This window comes from Cyprinus carpio, chromosome B2 (assembly GCF_018340385.1).
Source record: "Cyprinus carpio isolate SPL01 chromosome B2, ASM1834038v1, whole genome shotgun sequence".
Lineage (NCBI taxonomy): Eukaryota > Metazoa > Chordata > Actinopteri > Cypriniformes > Cyprinidae > Cyprinus > Cyprinus carpio.
Window position 1 is genome coordinate 3,711,598 of NC_056598.1, and position 22,026 is coordinate 3,733,623.

Here is a 22,026-nt window from a genome sequence, read left to right on the forward strand (position 1 = left end):
TCACTGAAAATTTCACTTTTTCATCTTTTGAGAGGACTCAGGGGCCGGCTGGGACACTGGGGGCGCCCCAGACCTCCGAGAAGCTCGATGCACCGGCCTCAATGGTGTCTCAGCATGGGGCAGAGGCACTCTTGAGGATGCAGGGAGGTGCCCTCACCAACGAGCAGGCTGAAGCACGGCCCACGGTGGAGCGGTGGCAGCAGGAGGATCACACCGGGGCAAGATGTGCTGGGTGGCCTAAGTCTGTCTCTGCACTGCTGAGAACTGCTGGGAAAAGTCCTCGACAGTGTCACCGAATAGACCAACCTGCGAGATGGGAGCATCAAGAAAGAACACTTTGTCGACGTCTCTCATCTCAGCTAAGGTTAATCCAAAGATAGCGCTACTGGGCCATAAGCGTGGACATTGCCTTCCTGAGGGACCACGGGTTTGAGTGCCTTGGCTTGGTGAACCTGCAGGATAGCCATGGGAGACTCATCAGCTCCTCATGCACCTCCGGGAAAAAAGGAACCAGCGCATGTCGCGGTTGTGAGCCGCGTCCCGCACTGAGAAATCAATCATCCAGCCATGAGAGGGCCGGACTGGGAGGCATGCACACCTCCAGCCAGATACCCGCGGCTGGCCGAGAAAGCGCAGGATACAACTGCAACCAAGAGAACATGGACAAAACGGCATCTTTAAAAAGATGCAAGCCGTCCATGACAAGAAACTGCTCTTTTAGTTGAAGCACCCAGGGGAATCGTTGAATCAATACGGACACCGCTGTTTGTGCCATCACGCCAACCAGGAACAGCTTCTTTCTTCCACTCAGAACGAAAAGGCTTTGTGGAGAAGAGATCATTCACCCACTCAGCTCCGAAGCAAAAATATGATGAGTGGATACACCTGTCACCTATTTATATCCGTATGCACAGGGAGTGACTCAGGTTTGCAAAATCCACTAGCCAAAATTCATTGCCGTTTTTGCTGAAAGTCAGAGCGGATTGGGGCTCTCAAGTAAACCCCCCACTATGCCGTGACAACCTAACTCATAGTGACAGACAGATAGGAAACCCAGGATTCTGTTTACTCAGGGTTTTAGAATGACCCAGGGTTAACTATTTCAAGTCATACAGAGAGTTATAGAGACCAGAGATCAAAATATCATAGAGAAAGGGGATAAAGATAAATACTTTTTAGCCAGTTACAAAACTATCCAATCAAAAACACTCTCTGTTTGTGATTCAGGTTTGCTGGTGTTGGATTTACTGCCATATCTTTCTTTGGAAGGTGGAGTTTTGGAAAATGGGTCATTGACATTAGCGAAATAAGAGAAGTTATTTTGCTAAAGAAAAAAGCAAACAAAAAATGTGTATAGAGCAGTGCGCTTAGAACGCAAGTGCAAATGTGTTGGTCAATTCAACACAGTGAATGAAATTTTAAAGTAATTGTCACGCTCTTCAAAAAATATAACTATTACATTTAAACATTTCATGTGACTGTGAACAATGAAACATGAGATAGAACCACACATACCGACCTTGTTTGTGAAAGAAATGATGTTACATAGCTAAATTACTTTTGATAACACTTTATGTTAAAGACCAGATCTCACTATTAACTAAATGCTTATTAGCATGCATATTAATAGCATATTGGCTGTTTATTAGTAGGACAGAGTGGGAGAAAACGCCCCCCATACTGTTAAAAACAACAACAACAACAACAACAACAACAACAACAACAACAGATAAAGATAAAGATAAAAAAACACCCCCTTGGTACAAATTAAATTTTTGGTAAAAATCTAATAACAATGAAAACTCTGAACTATGATATGAAAACTATGGAAACTATGATAACTTTCCTGAACACATTTAACTTTTGTTAAAAAAATTACACAGTCCTTAAGGGGTTATTTTCCCCCACTCTACCCTATGTATAAAGCACACACAGTATTAATGCCTTATACTGCATGGCCATATTTTAGATTCTTTAATCCATCCCTATGCCTAAACTTAACAACTATCTTTTCATGAGCAGCAAGTTAGGAGTTTATTGAGGCAAAACTTGTAGCTAATAGTTAGTTAATAGTGAGAATTGGTCCCTAAACTAAATTGTGATCTCACTTTTTTAAATGAGCAAAACTCTCAGGCTTTGTTCAGACAAAGCAGCAAAGATCAACCTAAATGTTTTGTTGTAGTTTGGAAAACAATAAATGAGTAAGATGTTTACAAACCAGATCTGAAATCACATTTATATGTGGTTTGAAATTAAAGTTAGATTTTTTAATAACTGACATATTCAGAAAGTCAAATCAGATTTCAAGTGGCCTTTTTGGGACATTCAAGACACTACATGCATTCACATCACCCACACAGAATCAAGATGTCATAATAGCATGGACAGAGTCAAAATTTCCAGTTTTCTGTCCTCTCTTTCCACAATGACAGCTAACTGAGGTGCTGTAAAGGAAAGAAACTTGATGTTGTGTTGATACTTAGGTCATTACTATAGCAACCAATGTAAATATCAGATACAAATGGAAGTGTGGACAGACAGTTTTTTTTTTTTTTTTTTTTTTTTGGATGGGTGCAATGAACTAATATCTTTGCTTATTCTTTATTGACTGTTTAAGCAGTCCACCATTTGGACGGAACGGATTTGAGGACCACTGTCTAGAGCAGGGATGCCCATTCCTGTTCCTGGAGATCCATCTTCCTGCAGAGTTCAGTGCAAACCCTTTTCTGTAGATATCATGTTCCTGAAGATCGTAATTAGTTGGTCCATGTGTGTGTGATTAGGATTGGAGCTGAACTTTCCAGGAAGGCAGATCTCCAGGAACAGGATTGGGCACTCCTGGTCTAGAATATAAATTTACAGAATAAAGTTGAAATTAATATTATTATTATTATTTTCCACCAGTCAACATGTTTCCACAACAGACAGATAAACTGCTACACTGCCCACCATTGGCAAACCCGCACCATTACAGTCATCAGGCTTTATACCCACCACAAGACCCAAGGGTGCTCTTAAGGGCCTGCATTTGGTGCTCATCAATGTTGAGAGAACAGATTGCTTGGGGACCATGGAGCTGAGATGCATGGCACGTTCCCTACTAACCCCCCTTGCCGAGTGCGACCGCACTCAATGCAGCATTCCCTGAGCGGGGCTGGCAATCTAGTCTGAATTCATTGGGCAGCAGCTTGGGCTAGCTTATTAGATCCAGATGGGCCTAGGCTCTGTCTTACAAGCTCAAAGTAGAGAGAAAAAACACAGACTCTTTCTCATTGGCTTCTCTCAGGCCTTCTCTGGGGGAGCTGAGAGTTGCTGGTCCACCCATTTCCTTTCCTTGCCCTTCCCAGGCATGTCAGAGCAGAGCCTAGCCAAAACAAATCAGACCTGCAGTGGCTTCTGGACAAGCTTTGGCCTTCACCAATATTGTAGTAATCTTACATAGTGTGTAAGGAAAGGTGTACACTATAGAGGGGGCGAGGGAGCATCCTATGCTAAGAGTTTCCAATAACTTAATGAAACTTTCTCTGTACAGTATATATGAGGACCCTCACTACTTTTGAACATGAGTAAAACTTGTAAGCTTTTGAAGGGCATCAAACATTTCCATTTCAACCATGTATGTTGCATGTGTACAAAAAATGTTTACATTTGACATTTCCAGAAAGTCTGTGGGAAAAGAATTTAAAGATTATTTACCCCAGTCGTATGAAACGGTTCTGTAGCATTGCTTCCTTGAATTCCTTGAACTAAATTGGTATTCACTCAGAAGGCTTTGGCCATACAAATGTTTGTGGTTGACTGTTTGAGGTCTGGTGTTTCCTTCATTTCTCCCATTTCATTGAAGGCAGATTTTTAGTTCAGTCAGGGTAGAATTGACAGGTAAGAGGTTCAAGAGTTGGGTTACATAATGAAGAGTCCCTGACGGTTTAGATTTGCAGAAAAACAAGATTAATATAAATAAATAAATTGGTTTTTAATGTGCAGGCACACTTTGAAAGGTTACCTACCTTTCAGTTATGAGTTAAAGCACTAGTTGCATCCTGCTATGAATCATTTACAATAAGAACAAGCATCTGACGTTGTGTTGACTTTAAAGGTTACCAGATTTTAGATGTTAAAACACTTGAAAGGTGTGTAAGTTCTTAGACAGTAAAACACTTTTTCCCATTCCAGCTTAAACCAATTGTCAGCTTATTCCCCTGAAAAGTAAAAAACAATCCTACATTTTCATCTCTAAAAATAATTTAGTTTATTGTTTTTATAGTTTATAAAAACAACCTAAAAATGTGTGATGAATACTTATCATTGATAGTTTAGGCAAGGCAAGGCAAAGCAAGTTTAATTATAAAGCACATTTCATACACAATGGTAATTCAAAGGAAAAAATAATCATAAAAAAAATAATCACAACAATAGTTTACATTAAACTATTTGTATGAAACTATTTTGCGCTATTTAAAAAATATAACCATAACTCCTTAACATTAAATATGCATGTGTTTGAATGAGACCGGTGTTATAGAATGGTTATAATTATATAGAAATGGTATATTCAATTTTGAGGATACTAAGACAAGATGTGATGAAACTACCCATAATTAATTAAGCAAAACAAAACTTCAGCTGTAGGAATTATGTCAGAGACTAATTCACCTAAAACAGTACAGCCCCTCTTTAAAAGGATTATTTAGACAACTTAATGAATATTTTTGTATTGAATGATTCATGCTTTAAAAAAATAAATAAATAAAAAAAATACAATCTTCATATTTTTTTTTTTACATTTCCCCTATAGACATTACTGCAGACGAGTGTTATATTACAGTACTCAATATGCATTGTATTGTGTTGTATTGTTGAACATACAAGCCTGATTAGTCTCATTGTTTCTTTTAACTATCAGCCAGTTTATTAGTCATTTGACAAGCAATTAAACATGATTTATGTTGGCAAAATACAACATTTCTTGTATGGTGACAAATATTAGCCCATGTCATTAGTAGGTGTGTTCTTGGTGAATTTGACATTGACTGTAAACATGATGTAAAATAACACGAATGGTTAGCAGAGATATGTTGGAATGACTCATTCTGCCCAGAAGGAGCGCTCAACATAAGCAAATGTTATATATTTAATAGCTGCCTCCTTTATGATTCTACACAGAGACCAAGTGCATGAAAGACATTTCCAAACAGGTGGAGAAATTTACAAGCCTGTTTAAATTTCCTGAGACGGGGAATAAAACACAACAGGAACTTGGACATAAGCTGAGGCTTATTAGAAGGGTTAGCATGTTTTTTTCTGTGTTTGCAGGAATGCTATGGAGTGTTGTAATGTTGCACAGTTTTGTTTGGGTGGCCTTGTGCTTTTAGAAAAAAGAGCAAAAGGTAAAAACAGAACAGTTTTTCCCTCTCCTTATGATATAATGTCATAGTTGAGGGATGAGTGTTTCAGAGAAAGAGTTCACACACACCATCAATTTGTCAGAGAGTGGGCCCATTTTGAGGTGCTAAACAGGACTACCAATGCCAAACCAGGGCTATTAAATTATGTTAAAAGGACAGTTAAATGATTACTAAAGGCATAGTTCTCCAAAAAATAACACTTTGTCATCTTATCCAAGGCCAGACTGAGACCAGAGTAGGACAAGACTAAGATCAGAGAGTACAGATAGAAACAGTCACATAATTCAATAAAAACAGTGGCGTGTAAAAATGACATTTCCTTTTTTTTTTTTTTTTTTTTTTCTTAGACTCTGTGTTAGTTTAGATAAAAACATTATCAGCTGAGCAAGTGACCGCTGTCTTTATGAATGGGTTGTTGAATCACTGTTGTGGCCACAAATAAAGAATATGTTCATTTTAATTAAAAGATCCCCCTCGGTGGGCCCATATGCACGTGCATACCCTGCATACCCAGGCTCTGTGCCCCTGCGCCCATGGTATCCAGCTTCTATGCCAAAAAATCCAGCATTGCCGGTTACCAGCATAGGATATGTTTTGCAAGCTCGGACAGCTTGGAATGCTGAAGTGCTGGAGGACCTTTTGGGTGCTGGTATGAACCCAGCAAAACCACAACTAAACTCATGTATGCATTACTTATCATGTTTCTTAGTGTGTGTTGATAGATAATAAAGACCAATTATCCATTTCATTTTAATAAATTATAAAAAAAAAAAAAAAAAAAAAAAAAAAAAAAAAAAAAAAACACACACACACACACACACACACTTAATGCAGGTTACATGTTTAATAGCACAGCAAAACCCTCAGTGGGGCAGTGAGTCATATTGCTTGAGTCAAACAAATCCACCCCTGCCCTGCTGAAGCATTGTCAAATCAGACTGACTGTCGGAGGGCATAATCTCCACTCACCGGACTCCAGCTTGTGCACTGATAGGAAGTCCACTCCCAGATTCTATGATCCCAGCATACATACTGCTCTTAGTTGATTCTAATTAGACAGGGTTGCAGAGATCTTCCTGCCTGCACAGTTCAGTTTCAACCCTGCTCCAACACACCTGTCTGTAATTATCAAGTGCTCTTGAATATAGCTGGTTCAGGGTTGAAGCTGAACTTTGGTACAGTAGATCTCCAGGAACATGACTGGGCACCCTTGAAATAAGGTATCACTGACATGAGAATAATAGCAAAGCATCTCTGTTATTATCTCACATGCTTATTATTAGTTGTAGTGCTTGCCAAGAAAAAGATCACTAGTGTTATCGTATATTATTATTATGCACCAAAGGTGCACATGCACCTATCCGTTATTGTTCTTATTAGAGGCCAAGCTCCAGTTAAGTCAAGTTACCTTTAGTTTGTAATGATTTTAATCAAATGTCTGGTTTCTTTAGATTCAGTGCAGCATTCCTAGTTGAACGATACCTAATTCTCCCATGTCAGCCATTTTGTGTGACGCCCATTTGGAATTTTGGTGTACAATGCTATATTTTATGAACACATTCAGTATATCATTATGAAGCTCGGCATATGTCCCCAGCACCACACCCTAAAGGTATGCAAAAAGTTTTGGGACAGCATCACCTTGTGGTCAAAAATTATAATGAAAATTATAGAAATGCTAGTAGTTTTTTGATTAGTTTTGCCTATTGTCATGAGACTGGTCTTGATAGATTTGTTGGATAATGTCAAGAACACTGATTCCAGTTATTCCATATTCAGACAAAGTTCCTGTCCACCATTTGGTTTGTCTTTGAAAGACATGCTTTTTCAAACTCCTCCAAGACCATTGGTCCAATTTTCACCAAATTTAACTTGGATCATGTTCAGAACACGCCAGCAAATTGTTAGAACAAATTGGATGCCATTATGCCAAAGAGTATCAGCTGCATTTCTGCAAAGCTTTGACATATTGACACCAAACTTTTTGTCTTTTTGACCCCACACTGATCACACCAGATCAATTTGACAACAGTGCCACCTATAAGTCAAAAATGATAAGATAACTTTACAAGTGGTTGTTTTTATGCATTTTCAATCATTGTGCTTAAAATTAACAACAAATGTCCTTAATGACTTTTTTAGTTAGCCTGATGCTCACTGCCAAGTTTATCACTGTGACTCTGTTGTGCTTGGCCCCTTAAAGGGATAGTTCACCCAAAATTGAAAATTAGACTGTGTTTTACTCACCTTTGAGACGTTTGAGGTGTATTTGACTTTCTTCTTTCAGATGAATCCAACTGGAGTTATATTAAAAATTGTCCTTGCACTTCTAAGCTCTATCATTGTAGTGGGCAGGTCTTTTTGTTCAACAGTCCAAAAAACGCTACATAAAGTGCGCGCATCCATAATAAAATGAGCCTCACACGGCTGCGGAAGGTGAATAAAGACCTCCTGTAGCGAATCCATATTTCAAACGTAATAAACACTTATCTGTCATACGCGGAAGCCGTTTGGCGGATGACGTAGGACGTTGCCGTTGTTTGATAAGTGATGAGCACGGAGCGAGAACAAAACAAAAAGCCAGTCATGAATTAGAAGCACAAAATGAGGATTTGTAAAGACAAATGTCAGAGGATTTCGAAATAAGCAAAAAGTAGACTAGTTTTCTTTTGATAAAATAAGGAAACCGCCAGAACGCTTTCACATACAGCAGTTAGCAGAAGTGAGAGAAAAGTGTTTATTACCTTTGAAATATAGATATTTTCTGACAAAAACACATGGATTCGCTACAGGAGGCCTTCATTCACCCCCCAGAGCCGTGTGAGGCATGTTTTATTATGGAAGTGGTGTTCCTGTGGCTCAGTGGTAGTTAGCGTTGCATTAGCATTGCATTAGCAGTGCAAAGGTTGTGGGTTCGATTCCCAGGGGAACACATGCTAGGTAAAAAAAAATGAAAAATGTTAGCCTGAATGCACTGTAAGTTGCTTTGGATAAAAGCGTCTGCTAAATGCATAAATGGATGCACATGCTTTATTTAACGTGTTTTGGACTGTTGAACAGAAACACCCACCCACTACAATGATAGAGCTTAGAAGTGCCAGGACAATTTTTTAAATAACTTTGATTGGATTCATGTGAAAGAAGAAAGTCATATACACCTGGGATGCCTCAAGGGTGAGTAAAACACAGGCTAATTTTCATTTTTGGGTCAACTAGCCCTTTAATTGGCTCTTGCTGCTTGACATTGCTTTTTTCATTCAGCATTTTTATATTTTCAATAATAAAGCAAATAAACATCATTTAGTATAATTTGTAAGCTATTTTCCTCATGGGGACCGAAATCTTGTCCCCACAACACCAACAATTTTAGGTTCAATCGTTTAATCTTGTGTAGTGTGTCATAGTGCACGACACTTTTGCGATGCTTCACAACTTCAACACAGAAAGACTAGCATGTTTAATTTTTTTTTCCATCACAGCAAATTTCATCACATTTGTGACACTGGCCAATAGGAACACAGAAGCGCCTTTGTACAAGCTTTCAAACATGCCGAAACGAAAGACAGAAATCGATCCTGCTAGGTGTAATTTTACAATGGAGGTAATGTTCGTGGAGCTACGGCAACAATTCTTCTGCTTTTTCGAATAGGGACAGGTATACTGCGACAGTGAAAAAAGGTAAAATAAAAACATTTTCATCTCAGTTCTCTTTGACAGTTCATCCCATCCTCTTCATGCCATCCAGATTTGTGTCCATTGTCAGGTTTTCTTTCTTTTTTGGGCTTTTCTGATGTCAAGACAGGGCAAAACTCGCTGTTTGCTAGACATTATTTATTTACACTCATGGCTGTCTATTCTGTCTTGTCTCACTGTATTGATGACAGCGCACACACCGTTAATGACGGCATGCAATGAATGGTCGGGTAGCATCGTACTGTATAGTCTGACATGTTCCCTTTCAAGGGAACTTCGAACTGCATCCTCTAGGGGTCGCTATGGGGAACACCTCGTCGTGACCCGTGTCTGAAGCATACAAATGAAAAAACACCAACGAGTTGGCCGGCGACAGCCTCTGACGTCACTACCGGTGCGACTATAAAACAGGCACCGGGAAAACACGTCATTCTCTTCTTCGTCTTCACTGACTGTTTTGTTTGAAGCGTGCATCTGAGAAACGACCACGGTAAGAGCGATCTTTCTCTGTAATTATCATGGCATCCACTAGCAAGGCGTTTAGGCAGTGTGTACATCCGTGTCGGCGTTATTTGACACCTGATGACACACACAGTCTTTGCGTCTTTTGTTTGGGCGAAGAGCACACACGCGACGTCCTCGAGGGGGTGATTTGCGTGCATTGCGAGCGTTTTTCTATGAAAAAGCTCCGCTCTCGTCTGTCTCTCTTTTCGAGAAAAGAGGGACAGCCATCTGCTTCCCGCGGTTCAGGACCCACCGCTGCTGAGGCACGGAGGAGAATGAGCTCGTGGGGATCGCAGGTGGATCTCGCTGAGGAGTTTAGAGAGGGACTTTCCCTTTCACGCACTTCGGCGGCAGACGAGAGTGAATTTCAGGAAGAAGATGTGTTGTCATTAACACCTTCTGATACTGAAGTTAGTGCTCTGCTGGGTTCTGCCCAGGAAGAGCAGGAGATGTCTGAGGGTGAAGAAGCTGAGGCTGAGCCTTCTCAATCTTCCTGCCCTGCGTATGCGGAGCTGTTAGAGGTTATGGAGCGTGCCACGGGAAAGTTGGACTTGCCATGGAAGCATGCCAGCAAAGTGACGCCGCGTGGTCGCCTCGACGAGCGTTATTTGTCTGACCATAGCCCTCCAGCCCAGGTGAGCCTTCCATTTTTGCCTGATTTACACACAGAAATCGAAAAAGAATGGAAGAGGCCGTTTTTCTTCTCGCATCCATCGGTTTCAGCACACGAGTTATGCCAACATCGAGGGGATGCGCGAAAGCGGCTATGAGAAGATGCCCCCTGTAGAAGAGACGCTGGCTAGCTATCTCTCTGTGGGGGAAACATCCTCTCTTAAACCTCCCTCTTTGCCATCTAAGCCCCTACAGGATACATCCCGCTTAAATGGCAGAGCATACGCAGCAGCAGGTCAGGCTGTGGCTTCGTTGCACACAATGGCAGTGCTTCAGGCTTATCAGGCTGATCTGCTGAAGGACCTGGATAAAGGCGAGGGCCTTTCAGCTGACCAGGTAGCCGAGCTGCGCCGCACCACAGACCTCTCTCTCCGTGCTACCAAGCAGGCCGCCTCCGCCATGGGTAGGTCTATGGCAGCCATGGTGGTAACGGAGAGACATCTGTGGGTGAACCTGGCAGACATCGGGAGGAAGGAAAGGGGCTTTCTTCTCGATGCTCCGGTCTCGCCTTCTGAACTTTTCGGTACCTCCGTCGAGACGGTGGTCGAGAAGTTCAGGGAGGCAAGGACGCGCTCGGCTGCCTTTAAATCCTTCATTCCACGAAGGTCCAGGTCTGAGCCCGAACAACACAGGGGTCCTGGCCCGTCTCGGTCTGAGGATCAAAGACGGGCGCAGAAGGCTAGTGTCGCGGCTCGCGTTCCTCCCCCGCCTGCGGGTAGGGGTAAGAGGAATCGTGGGTCACGAGGACATAAGCAGGACCTGAGGGATGTGATTCAGACGAGGCAGCGTACTCGTCCGAATCAGAGCGATACCTAGGTAGCTACTCATTCCCTTTGGGTGGTCATTTCTGTTTTTATCCTCCCCTGCCTAATTCCCCTGTAACCACCAGCTCTCCACCTGATCGAGGTTAGGTGGAAAAAATTCTCGAACATAACAGTCTCCTATGCTGGACCTATGATGTTTTGGCTGGTTCTATGTTCATAGTAACCACCTTACTGATGGTCCAGACTAAAGGAGGCGCCCCTTGAGCGGGGCTCCAGTACAGCAGGGTGGGTGAGTATGTACCCTTCTGTATATGTTTATGAAAAATTGCTGGTGGTTATGTGTCTACTAATAAACTCTGTGAGTTTCCTTTACAGTGCTAAGCAGTTACGGCGTGTACTAAACACTCGTCAGCACCGGCCGTCCCGGCCTTGTGCTCTGGTTTAGGCGACCGAGATCACAGGTTTCTGCTGGAGCCTCGCTGATCATCAGACAGCACTGCAGGGAATTTCATGGATGTCCAGCCAGTTCACCCTGAGGGGCCTCCTGGCTGCTTAGTGGTGCTATCGCATCCAGCGGGAAGTGGAGGAGGTGGTAGTTACAGAAGACTTCCTGTATACACTGCCTCAGGTGATGCTCCCCTCGCCAGAGGTGTACAAGATTAACGAGCTTGCCTCTCCCGTGCGGTTCAGCGCCTCTGCGATGCTTAGGAACCTATAAGTACACACGCTAAGCTCTGTGTACTTTCTGGAGACCACATGGTGGTCAGTGTGCACGTGAACACTTTGCACACTTTCTAAATCCACGTAAGTGGTAAGTGTGCACGCAAGACTATGCGCACTTTCTAAAAATCCTGTACGGTAAGGGTTACGCGCTCCGCCTCGTTCCCTTTCTTGAGATGATTAGACCTTGGTTCCTTGGGCTCCATTCAGCCAGTATGTATTTGTTTATACACTTCAAGCATCGCTCCCCTCAATAGGAGGGGCTATTTGCGATTCTCGTGGTAGTTTAGCAGCGCTCCCCTTTTACAAAAAGGGTCGCCTATGAGCGCGCTACTCTGAATTCGGAGTTCTCTTCTCATATGAGATTGAGTTCGCTGTTTTTCCCCAGAGCGCTCCAGCTGTATTTGAAATGCAAAACCATTTCATCTATGAGCTGCTCTATCAGAGTGCCGCGAGAGCCCCTCCTTAGAACAGTATTTGAAAATCCATGATATGGTAAGTGTGCACGTGAAGTCTTTGCACACTTTCTGAAATCCACACTGTGGTAAGTTCGCACGCTAGTACTCTGCGTTCTTTCTAAAATCCTGTATGGTGAGGGCTTCGCGCGCGGTTGCTTCGTGCCCTTTCTTGAGCTGGTAAAAGCCCCGTTCATCTTGGGCGCCACTCCACCCATGTATCCTCTGATACCTATCTAAACAGGGTGTTGCTACTGGAGATCTGTTGAGACAGCTCCTTCAGCAAGCTTTTGCGGAAGCAAGCTGTAGCCCCTGTGTGACAGGCAAGATTTAGTATAAAATGCTAGGTTCCTAGCCGTATCCCTTTAAAGGGATCTTTCCTGATTCCAAGCCTTTAGCTCTACCACCGGGCCGAGGCCCTAACAATTAAGTTGGGTATGTAGCTTAGGCCTTTGGTCGTAAGGGGTATTGTCACAGACAGCCGTCTAAACGTCCTGGGGGCAACTCCCATTGAAATGGTAGAGTTGGTACTTAGTGTTCGCCATGATTCTGGCCTGCACTCCCCTCAGCATGGCGGCGTGGGTATACTGTTCCCCATAGCGACCCCTAGAGGACGCAGTTCGAAGTTCCCTTGAAAGGTAACGTCTCAGGTTACGAATGTAACCATGGTTCCCTGAGTAGGGAACGAGACACTGCGTCCTCTAGCTCCCTGCCATGCTTCGGATGCAAGCTTCAGACGAAGAAGTGAATGACGTGTTTTTCCCGGTGCCTGTTTTATAGTCGCACCGGTAGTGACGTCAGAGGCTGTCGCCGGCCAACTCGTTGGTGTTTTATCATTTGTATGCTTCAGACACGGGTCACGACGAGGTGTTCCCCATAGCGACCCCTAGAGGACGCAGTGTCTCGTTCCCTACTCAGGGAACCATGGTTACATTCGTAACCTGAGACGTTTCTTGTTCACGACACGACAAGATCAAAACCTTCAAAATCAAAATCGCATAATCTGACAAAGTGACTGTCTTAACTAAAAAAAGTCTGAACGGGGCTTAAAGATATGGATTACAGATAATAATGTTGTAAATAATATTTACATTTACATTTACATTTAAAACACAGCCACAGACCGATCATTTCACTTAATAATATCTCAATGTATCGTCAGGAACCACAGATGTTAATTTTATGTTGACTGATATGACTCTTTTTTTTTGACTCTTAAAGTGATTTGCATTTTATGAATTACTGAGGTTTCGGGAAAAAAATTCTACTTTACTGTTCTACTGAAGGAAATATTTCACCTACATCTTGAATGGCCGGAGGGTGAGTAAATTAACAACTAAATTTTCTTTTTTGGTTGAACTATCCCTTTAATCACATCCATCTGCAAACAATCACAGCCTAATCAAGCACTGCTTAAAAGCTCACCGGTAACTCCCAAACAATGTCTGGTTTCTCAAGCAAACATACCACTCTCCATAATAATGTTCATCTATCGCCGCCACTACCATCATAATCGTTTCTTTTTCCATTCACCACTACTCTGGGATCGGCCTGCTTTGTCATCCCACTGTTGTGACTTCATTATTAGTTTATTATAGTTTATTATTCCTTGGTGGTAGTAATAGTAGTAACAATAAGAAGAATATAGTACGCTGTACTTTTTCCCTGTAAACTCTTAAGCATTTTAAAGAAACTTCAGTGGCATGTTTTAAGGTTTTGCCTGATGGAGTTAGTTCCTATGCTTTGAAGGTTTTGTTTTTCTTGAGACCTGAAGCCTTTTAGTCTGAGGTGAGATGCTGTTTCATCAAATTGCTGAGGTCTGAGGATGTCTTGATAAATAGACTGTACTGGTTGGATGTCTTCTCTGAAAATCCCCTAAAGGAAATGAATTCCCCATCCTGAAGAACTGGAAGGTAAAACTTTGCTCTGGTTCTGATAATGTCTTTTAAGAAGCCAAATGAAACTCCCGGTTCAACTGCCTGAAAATACATACAATTCTTATGGCAATAGGATTGATATGATTTCTTTTGACATATTTGGTCCTGATTTAAATGTGTTTTGGGTAACAATCACCCCCATAATGTTCCATTCTCATATAATGAGCATCTGATATTGTAATGTGACAGGATATCATTTCGCTATAAATCTACCTCTGACATTTTTGGAAAGGTCTCTAGATAATGATTATTGTGATTCATAAACAGACATCTGGTTGAGCATCAGACTGGAGTTAAGCATTACACTGGAGATTTAGACAGAGGACTTGAGCCTAAAGCAGAAAGTTACAATAGAAGCTCAGATGAGGAGAATTGGTGAACTACTTCACCAATGTGCTCAGGGATCTCAGGCAGCTGGGAAATTTTGCAAGGCAATCGACCTTCATTGTGATTTTTCCCATCTGCATTATAGCTGAAACACATTACACTCTAAATCACTCTAGTGGGAAGGATCTTGACAATAACAAATTTAATGGTGTTTTATTGGCCTGAGAGGGTATATGGTCAATTAAATGCTGGATGGATATTGTTTTGAGAAAAAAAAATATACTGATGAATTAAAAGGTTTCCAAACCATAAATAAAATGTAATAGAACTTGCGCTATTTTTATTTACAAGCCTTGACCTGGGAGAAAATATAAGCAGTGAATTACATACATTTTTTTTTAATGCAGAAACATTGAATGAAGCAGGAATTTTAATCAAAACTAATGTGGATACTGAAGCCTACAGCAGCAGAGCAATGACATCTCAGGTCTCTTACTCCGTTTAACCAAGGCTGCAAAATCAACTCCTCGTTACAAATATTGTAAAATTATACTACCACCACTAGAGATTTCTTTGTTCATATCCTTCTTCAACTGTCTCAACTCCTCAGCATACAAGACAGCTTAGAAAAAAACGTGACTGAATTGAGCTGGATGCTGACACTACTGTCTCCTATAGAGCTGCTTTTTTGCTTAACCGTTTTCAGTTCAAGTTGGATGAATTATTGAACTAACCTGAATCAACACTAAACTGACTCAAGCTAAATAATGATACTATTGTCTCTTCGTAGAGCAGTAACTGAACAATTTCATATTTTTTATGCTTCCACACCAGAAATATCAGATCCAGCCCTGGACGCTGTCAGAAAATATCTGTTTTGTCTGGTAACAGAACAACTGCAAGACTGTATGAACAGTCTTCTATCAGCCAAGAAGTTGACCGAGAAAAGCCAGTGAAGAGCAGAAGCAAGAGACAAAGTGATGATAAAAAAGAAAAGAGTTTATTGTATAAACTTGTGTATGTTAAGTGTTCAGACTTTGTCTGACCAGCACAAATTCAAAAGTGTTATTATACCACAAGCAATAGCATTGAAAAATTACTTCACAACAACATCCCGTGACATTAAAAACTTTGAAAGGAGATATTATCTCTAGTCATGAACACAAATATCCCTTGAAACCACACAATCATAATCATCTTACCATAATAATATAAATGAGTAATCAATAAATGAATGAAACGAGAATATATATTTTTTAAATGATTATTATATATGATTATATGATTAAATGGAATAATAAAATAATTACATGATAAATTATTTTAAATAAATAAATGAATATAATAGAAAGTAAAACAACACTAATGTATGAATGGTTGCTCTCTTAGTTGTTTGCTGTCATATTACCCTATTTTTTCTTTTTTCACAAGATCAAGGAACAATTATATCAATTTAATGGTGATATTAGTGCATTTGCAAGTATCCCATCATCAACAATCCAAAGTGTAAAAATTCAACTCAGCTGAGATCATAACATGGATATGGTTATGGAGAAATTGCTCTACGCAGGTGTGATACCATATACGCCAACATTACCAATTCGTAAGGACATTCTGCTGTGTAAACATTGACTGTCCAGCGCGCACAACTCCAGATGTAACACATTTTTCATTCAAAGTTAGTTTTTCATTATTATTCAAAGCTTCTACAGTTTTGAACTCTTCAGCATACTGTTGATCATAAATTGCATTGTGTTTTGGAAGTGATGTGATATTTAGTAATATTTTTTTAACTAAACTGTCTCTTGACAACAGTGAGCATTCCCATTTTGGTAACTTTTCATATTTCTTCCCTTTATAATGTACCCAGAGGGTAAACTTTGAGGACATTTGTTGTCATTCGAACACACTGCTGTAACTGTTTCAACTGTTAGACTCCAAGGTTATGACTTACACTGGAAAAGTCATTGTTCATACCTAACTTACTGAATCCAAGTTATGTCTACAAATCAACTGTTGGGACATATGTTTCAGTGGGTGTGCACTTCAATTCCAGGAAGACATTGTAGTTCTTCTGGCACTAAACGGCAAATTAGTTGTACTATTAAGTCTTACACCTTATTTCCACTGTGGTTCTAAAGCATATTGTAGTGGATTGAATTGCCAAAAATTCTGTCTCCTAATCTGTTTTCCCATGAGCAACTCCAGGAATCTTTTCAGTCTGCTAAGGTGATACCAGCTGGACCGGACAAAAGACAAATTATTGTGGTACCATTCTAGTTTGAACTGAACAGATGTTTTAGCATTTTGTTTCACCGCCAGTTTTGGGGAAAGTTACTTTTAAAAAGTAAAGCATTACAATATTTCATTAAAAAGCAACTAATCGTGTTACTTAGTTACTTTTTACAGAAAGTAATGCATTACGTTACATTCGTGTGACTTTTTGTTGCCTGAGCTGGGTGTGTTTATTTATTTTTAATAACAGAAAATCCAAAAGTTATATTTTTGGCAACTGCAAAAGCCAGTGAATAAATGATAAAACAAAGTAATCTGCATTTGAAAAATTAAATCACATATTTTCTTGTAGTAAAGTAAAGTCCTACTTTACTATAGTTACTTGAACAAAAAGCAATCAATGCAAGTTATGTAATCAGATTGCTTTTTTTCATGTTTTAAAACGTGCCTTCAATTAAAGACAATACTGGTGTGCAAACTGATATATTTTAAATCAGTCAGTACAAGTTTCTTTCAGTTAAAGCAGCCTACACATGCATTTTAGTCTGGGACTAGGCTTTTCTATGAAACCAGGGGATAGTTTTCTATTCATATATTATTTTAAAGTAAGTGTTCAATAAAAATAGTGTGTTCAATTAAAAAATATGTCCTACAGTAAGTGTAAGGCATAGTCCTAAGTGTAATCATATACTGTACATATTTTGGTCCCCTCCAGATAAGAAAGTTTAAATATGCATATCTGATCAATTATTTATTTGAATATCTTGGAAATAGTGGCGTTCTTGTATTTGAGTATATTTCTCTTTAAAATTTCCTTGCTTTCATGGCACTTGTTTGTAGCAGTCCAACACAACAATCACACATTAAACACAAGTCTCCCCATAACAAGCTCAAAGCACTTTGCACAAAGCCAAGTCTACACTTAAGAGCTCTGTAAGAATACCACCTCCACCCTTGGAGAGGAAGACTTGGCCTGAAACCTTATCTCCACCCTGCTTCTGATAACCGTGCAGCCCCCTCCCAGCCACATGCTCCTGAACGCTCCTTTATGACTCACCCTGTGGCCCGGCAGAGGTGGAGAGCTCTGTGTGCGCTATGGCATCACTGAGGCTGGATAATTTATTGTGGGAGCTAAGTGTTTCCATTCGCAGCCAGGGCCACTAAAAACAAGCAGGATCTGGGTTTCTGGGGGGCCCTCTCATACAATCAGAAATCAAAAATGGATGTATAGGTCTATGGAATTTTTTCACTTTTTACCACCCAGCAGGCGAAAATCAATCAGTTTCAAGTTTGAATTTTTTTTTTTTTTTTTTTACTAAAGTAACAGCCCATGTCTGCTGTATTTAAGGTGTCATTCATGGCAGTAACAGAAATGGTGTGGAAGGAGTTACAAATCTGCACTGAAAAAGTATTTAAACTAGTGCTGTCAAACGATTAATCCCGATTAACCGCATCCAAAATAAAAGTTTTTGTATACATAATTTATGTGTGTGTACTGTGTATATTCATTATTTATATATAAATACACATGCATGTATATATTTAAGAAAAATATGTTACGTTTATATATTAAATATATTTATATATGATATAATTTATATGAATTTAAATATATACATGTAAATATTTTCAAAATATATGCTGTATGTGTGTGTCTTTATATATACATAATAAATATACACAGCACACACACATATATTATGTAAACAAAATCTTTTATTTTGGATGCGATTAATCACAATTAATCATTTCACAGTGCTAATTTAAACACAATTATAATTTCTTCATGTGACTTCCACATCATCGAATTAAGTTATTTTAAGTAGCCAAATAAAATAGCTAGTCTGAAATTGATTTTATACTGATCAATTAATTAAATTTTATATGCAATACATTTTCATCATAGCACTGAACTGACCCTTCGTAGGGAGTTTGATTGACAGGCAATCTGACCGATCATAATGCTGAATCTGCCATTTCTGTTTCACAATCTAACCAAAAAAAGACAGTAGATTAACGTTGATGGACTTGAACTTTAAAATGGTGTGTATTGACGTCTTTCGGCAGTTGAAATACGATAGCTTATGATGTTCGTTCATGTTTATTTTGTACTATAACTAGTAAAGAGGAACAGATAATCGTTCACGTGCCGCTTGAACTCAGGCACTACAGCGATCTGTCACAACACATTAGAGAAACACAAAACGGTATTTATTGTTTGAATTTCTTAAAAAATATATAAAAATTTGAAAGCTGAGACTTTGTTTCATATCTAAAGTAACCTGTTCTGTCTTGTCTATTGGGTCTAATTAGTTAACAAACTGTTAGTGAGCAATAGCACATTTTATCATGATGCTAAACACTAAGCCTGCTCCTAAAGTAAATCAGCTTTGGCACTTTTTTATTGTCTTTTCCCCCATCATATATTTTTATAATCATTAGATATCATTAATTAGATATCAGTTATATCAATTATATATTATTCGAAAACTTAAATGGTTAGTTCATTCAAAAATGAAAATTAGCCCATAAATTACTCACCCACAAATCATCCTAGGTGTATATGACTTTCTTCTTTCAGATGAATCCAGTCGGAGTTATATTAAAAATTGTCTTTGATCTTTCAAGCTGTTTAATGGCACTCAGCAGGTGTTGCATGCATCAGTCCAAAAGAAGTGAAATAAAAAGCACACAACCTTTATAAAAAGTGTCTCATACGTCATACTCCCGGAACTGCTTCTGTGTACAGCTGTTGGTGCAAGCTACATTAAAGTGATTATTACATTTAGAATATGGATATTTTTCATACCTTATTTTGACATATGACTTTAATTTTATAGAAATGTTAAATTTCAAAATATTTTGTAAAAAAAAAAACTGTACATTTTTTATTTACATTAAACTTCCATAACTGTTTTTAACTTAAAAAAAAAAAAAAAACTTTTCTGCAATAATCTGCTGATTGTTTTCTACAAAAAGAGACCAACATTTAGGTTTGTATTTCAAAGCAATAGTGCATTTTCACATCTAACATCTGATAGTAAGTACCTGCCCTCACTCTTAGCAAAAGCTTCATTCTTCTCCACAGTTGTAACCCTAAATTCCAAACATTAAACACTTTTAAATCTCCCATTTTTCTCATCTTGCTCAAACATAAACACACAAATAATGCTTAATTTCAAAATGTTTTACTCTCCGCATTAAGACCCATGCAAAGCATGCTGGAAACTACAGTGTACAGTAGACTGTACATTCACTGAGAGCAAAGAAATCAAGTTTAGAAGAGAAACACAATTTTGTTTTGTACTGTAGATGAAAATTTAATATGATTTCCCTTTTTTACTGTAGTTTAATACCTATGGTTAGGGGTTTGTTCATATAACTAACCATGAGCAATAGTAAAAATAATTTTGGGGGTGTTGTTGTATTGCCTGCCTTTTATTTGTAATACAAATTCATAACATTAGGAATGACACTCAAGTAATTCCACCTAATTATAAGTAACTTTCCGTATGAGCTAAAGTCAAAGAACTCATAAAACTGTGTGTAATATTATGGTTAATAAAAAACTTGGCTACTCTAAGATGGATGGATATTGAGGGAAAAGCATTTTGAGGCAACTGGGACTTTCCTAGATTGATTGCTTCCACTTTTAAAATATATTTCTGGGAAGGTGCTTTAGTGAATGGTCATAGGAGGTGTTCTGGCAGAAATGGATCATAAGTCACACAGAGAATGAGTGAGTATTTCACAAGAGCCATGAATAAGTTGAAAATTTGTTTTCATTGTGAAGACATTCAGTGCATTTTGTATGATAGTCCAATGCATTGGTATAAAAATAAATGGTAATGACATCTCATGTTGAAGTCTGCTGGACCTACGAAGTATGTATTTGCTCTTAATTTAGTGAAAGAAAAAAATGATTTAAGATCAGTTTTGCCATCTTCAGAGCAGTGGAGGACTGCTAGAAACTACATTATTTTAAATGCATGATGTGATAATAAAGAGAATTAAACTCCATATTTATCATGTTTTTTAATGCATGACCCAGTAAGGAATACGTTGCTTCTACACTGTTTTAACTAAACAAATTATGATCTTCTGTATACTGTATCTGATTTAAAATATTAGTGATGAGCGGCCTTTTCAAGCTTTCTGATAGAGTGAATGCATAGAGGTGAACATTAGTGATTGTTATTCTTGGCCTGTGTGCAGATCATCTAAGATGTAGTGGAGCAAGTATACAGTACCTCTAAATAAACAAAAAATACCTATTCATGACCAAAGGAATAATAACAATAATATTTGCAGGAGGCTGATGATATCGGATTCATCTCTGCATGGATCTTCAGTGTTAAGGCATGTGCAATACAGGCACATTGAGGACATTCATGCTGAGACAGGGATCTCTGAACCACTGAAGTACTAAAATGCTGTAGTCTGATCAGCTTAAATCAGTCTTTGTTGCCTTTATGTCACATGCCATGGTTTGTTATGGCATTGTTATGAAGTACATATATGAAAGCTAATGCAACATATTGGTGACTGATTGTATTGAAGAAATTCTTTATCAAGTATCTTGATGTTGTTTTAATTTTGTTTAACAAACAAGAGTTCAGAGCAGCTGTTAGGAATGTGGGTGACAAATTCTTGTGGACAAATCAAAACTGCATTACAATGGAATTTTACCAACATCTGTGTAAGTTCATTGTTCATGAGATGAGATGAGATGAGATGAGATGAGATGAGATGTGCAATGGCCAAAGATGTGCCCGATGCATTTGTACATAAACTCACAACTGTTATTGTTAAATAATTGTTGTTCAATTACTGTATATGGAAATAAAACAAATTACAAAAAGCCAGCTGAAGGCCTGTTTGGGCCAATATGTGTTTTAAATGTAAAATTTCCAATGTAGCTTTGCAAATAAACGTTTTTCTTTGTTTCTCTCATGAGGAAGGATCCACTTATAATTGTGTAAAACAAATGACTAACAATAAATAAATAATTAAATTAACTAAATTTTCTTTGTATTAAAGGAAATCAAAGTATGATTAATGTATTATTTTATTATTTTTTTATTGTTGTTTCTATTATTTTTTTTTTTATTATTAACTATAAAACTTGTGCTATTATGTATGTGCCCCGTGGGCCACCTGTTGCCCACACACAACACATGAAAATGATTTGAACAAGGGTAAATGGTCCTGAAAATAAAACGAACACTTGAACTGTTTTCATGGTTAAAAATAACCACATTGAAATGAATGAATGGGCAGCAAATTTCATCTAGTAGAAAATTTTGGTACTGCT

The 22,026-nt window shown here is 38.9% G+C and overlaps 1 long non-coding RNA gene across 1 annotated transcript; it reads left to right on the forward strand.

Moving 5' to 3' along the window:
* Positions 1-13,675: 13,675 nt before the first annotated feature.
* Positions 13,676-15,619, forward strand: LOC122136355. Its single transcript, XR_006154086.1, has 2 exons — positions 13,676-14,126; positions 15,312-15,619. It is a non-coding gene; the product is annotated as an uncharacterized LOC122136355 (long non-coding RNA).
* Positions 15,620-22,026: the final 6,407 nt, after the last annotated feature.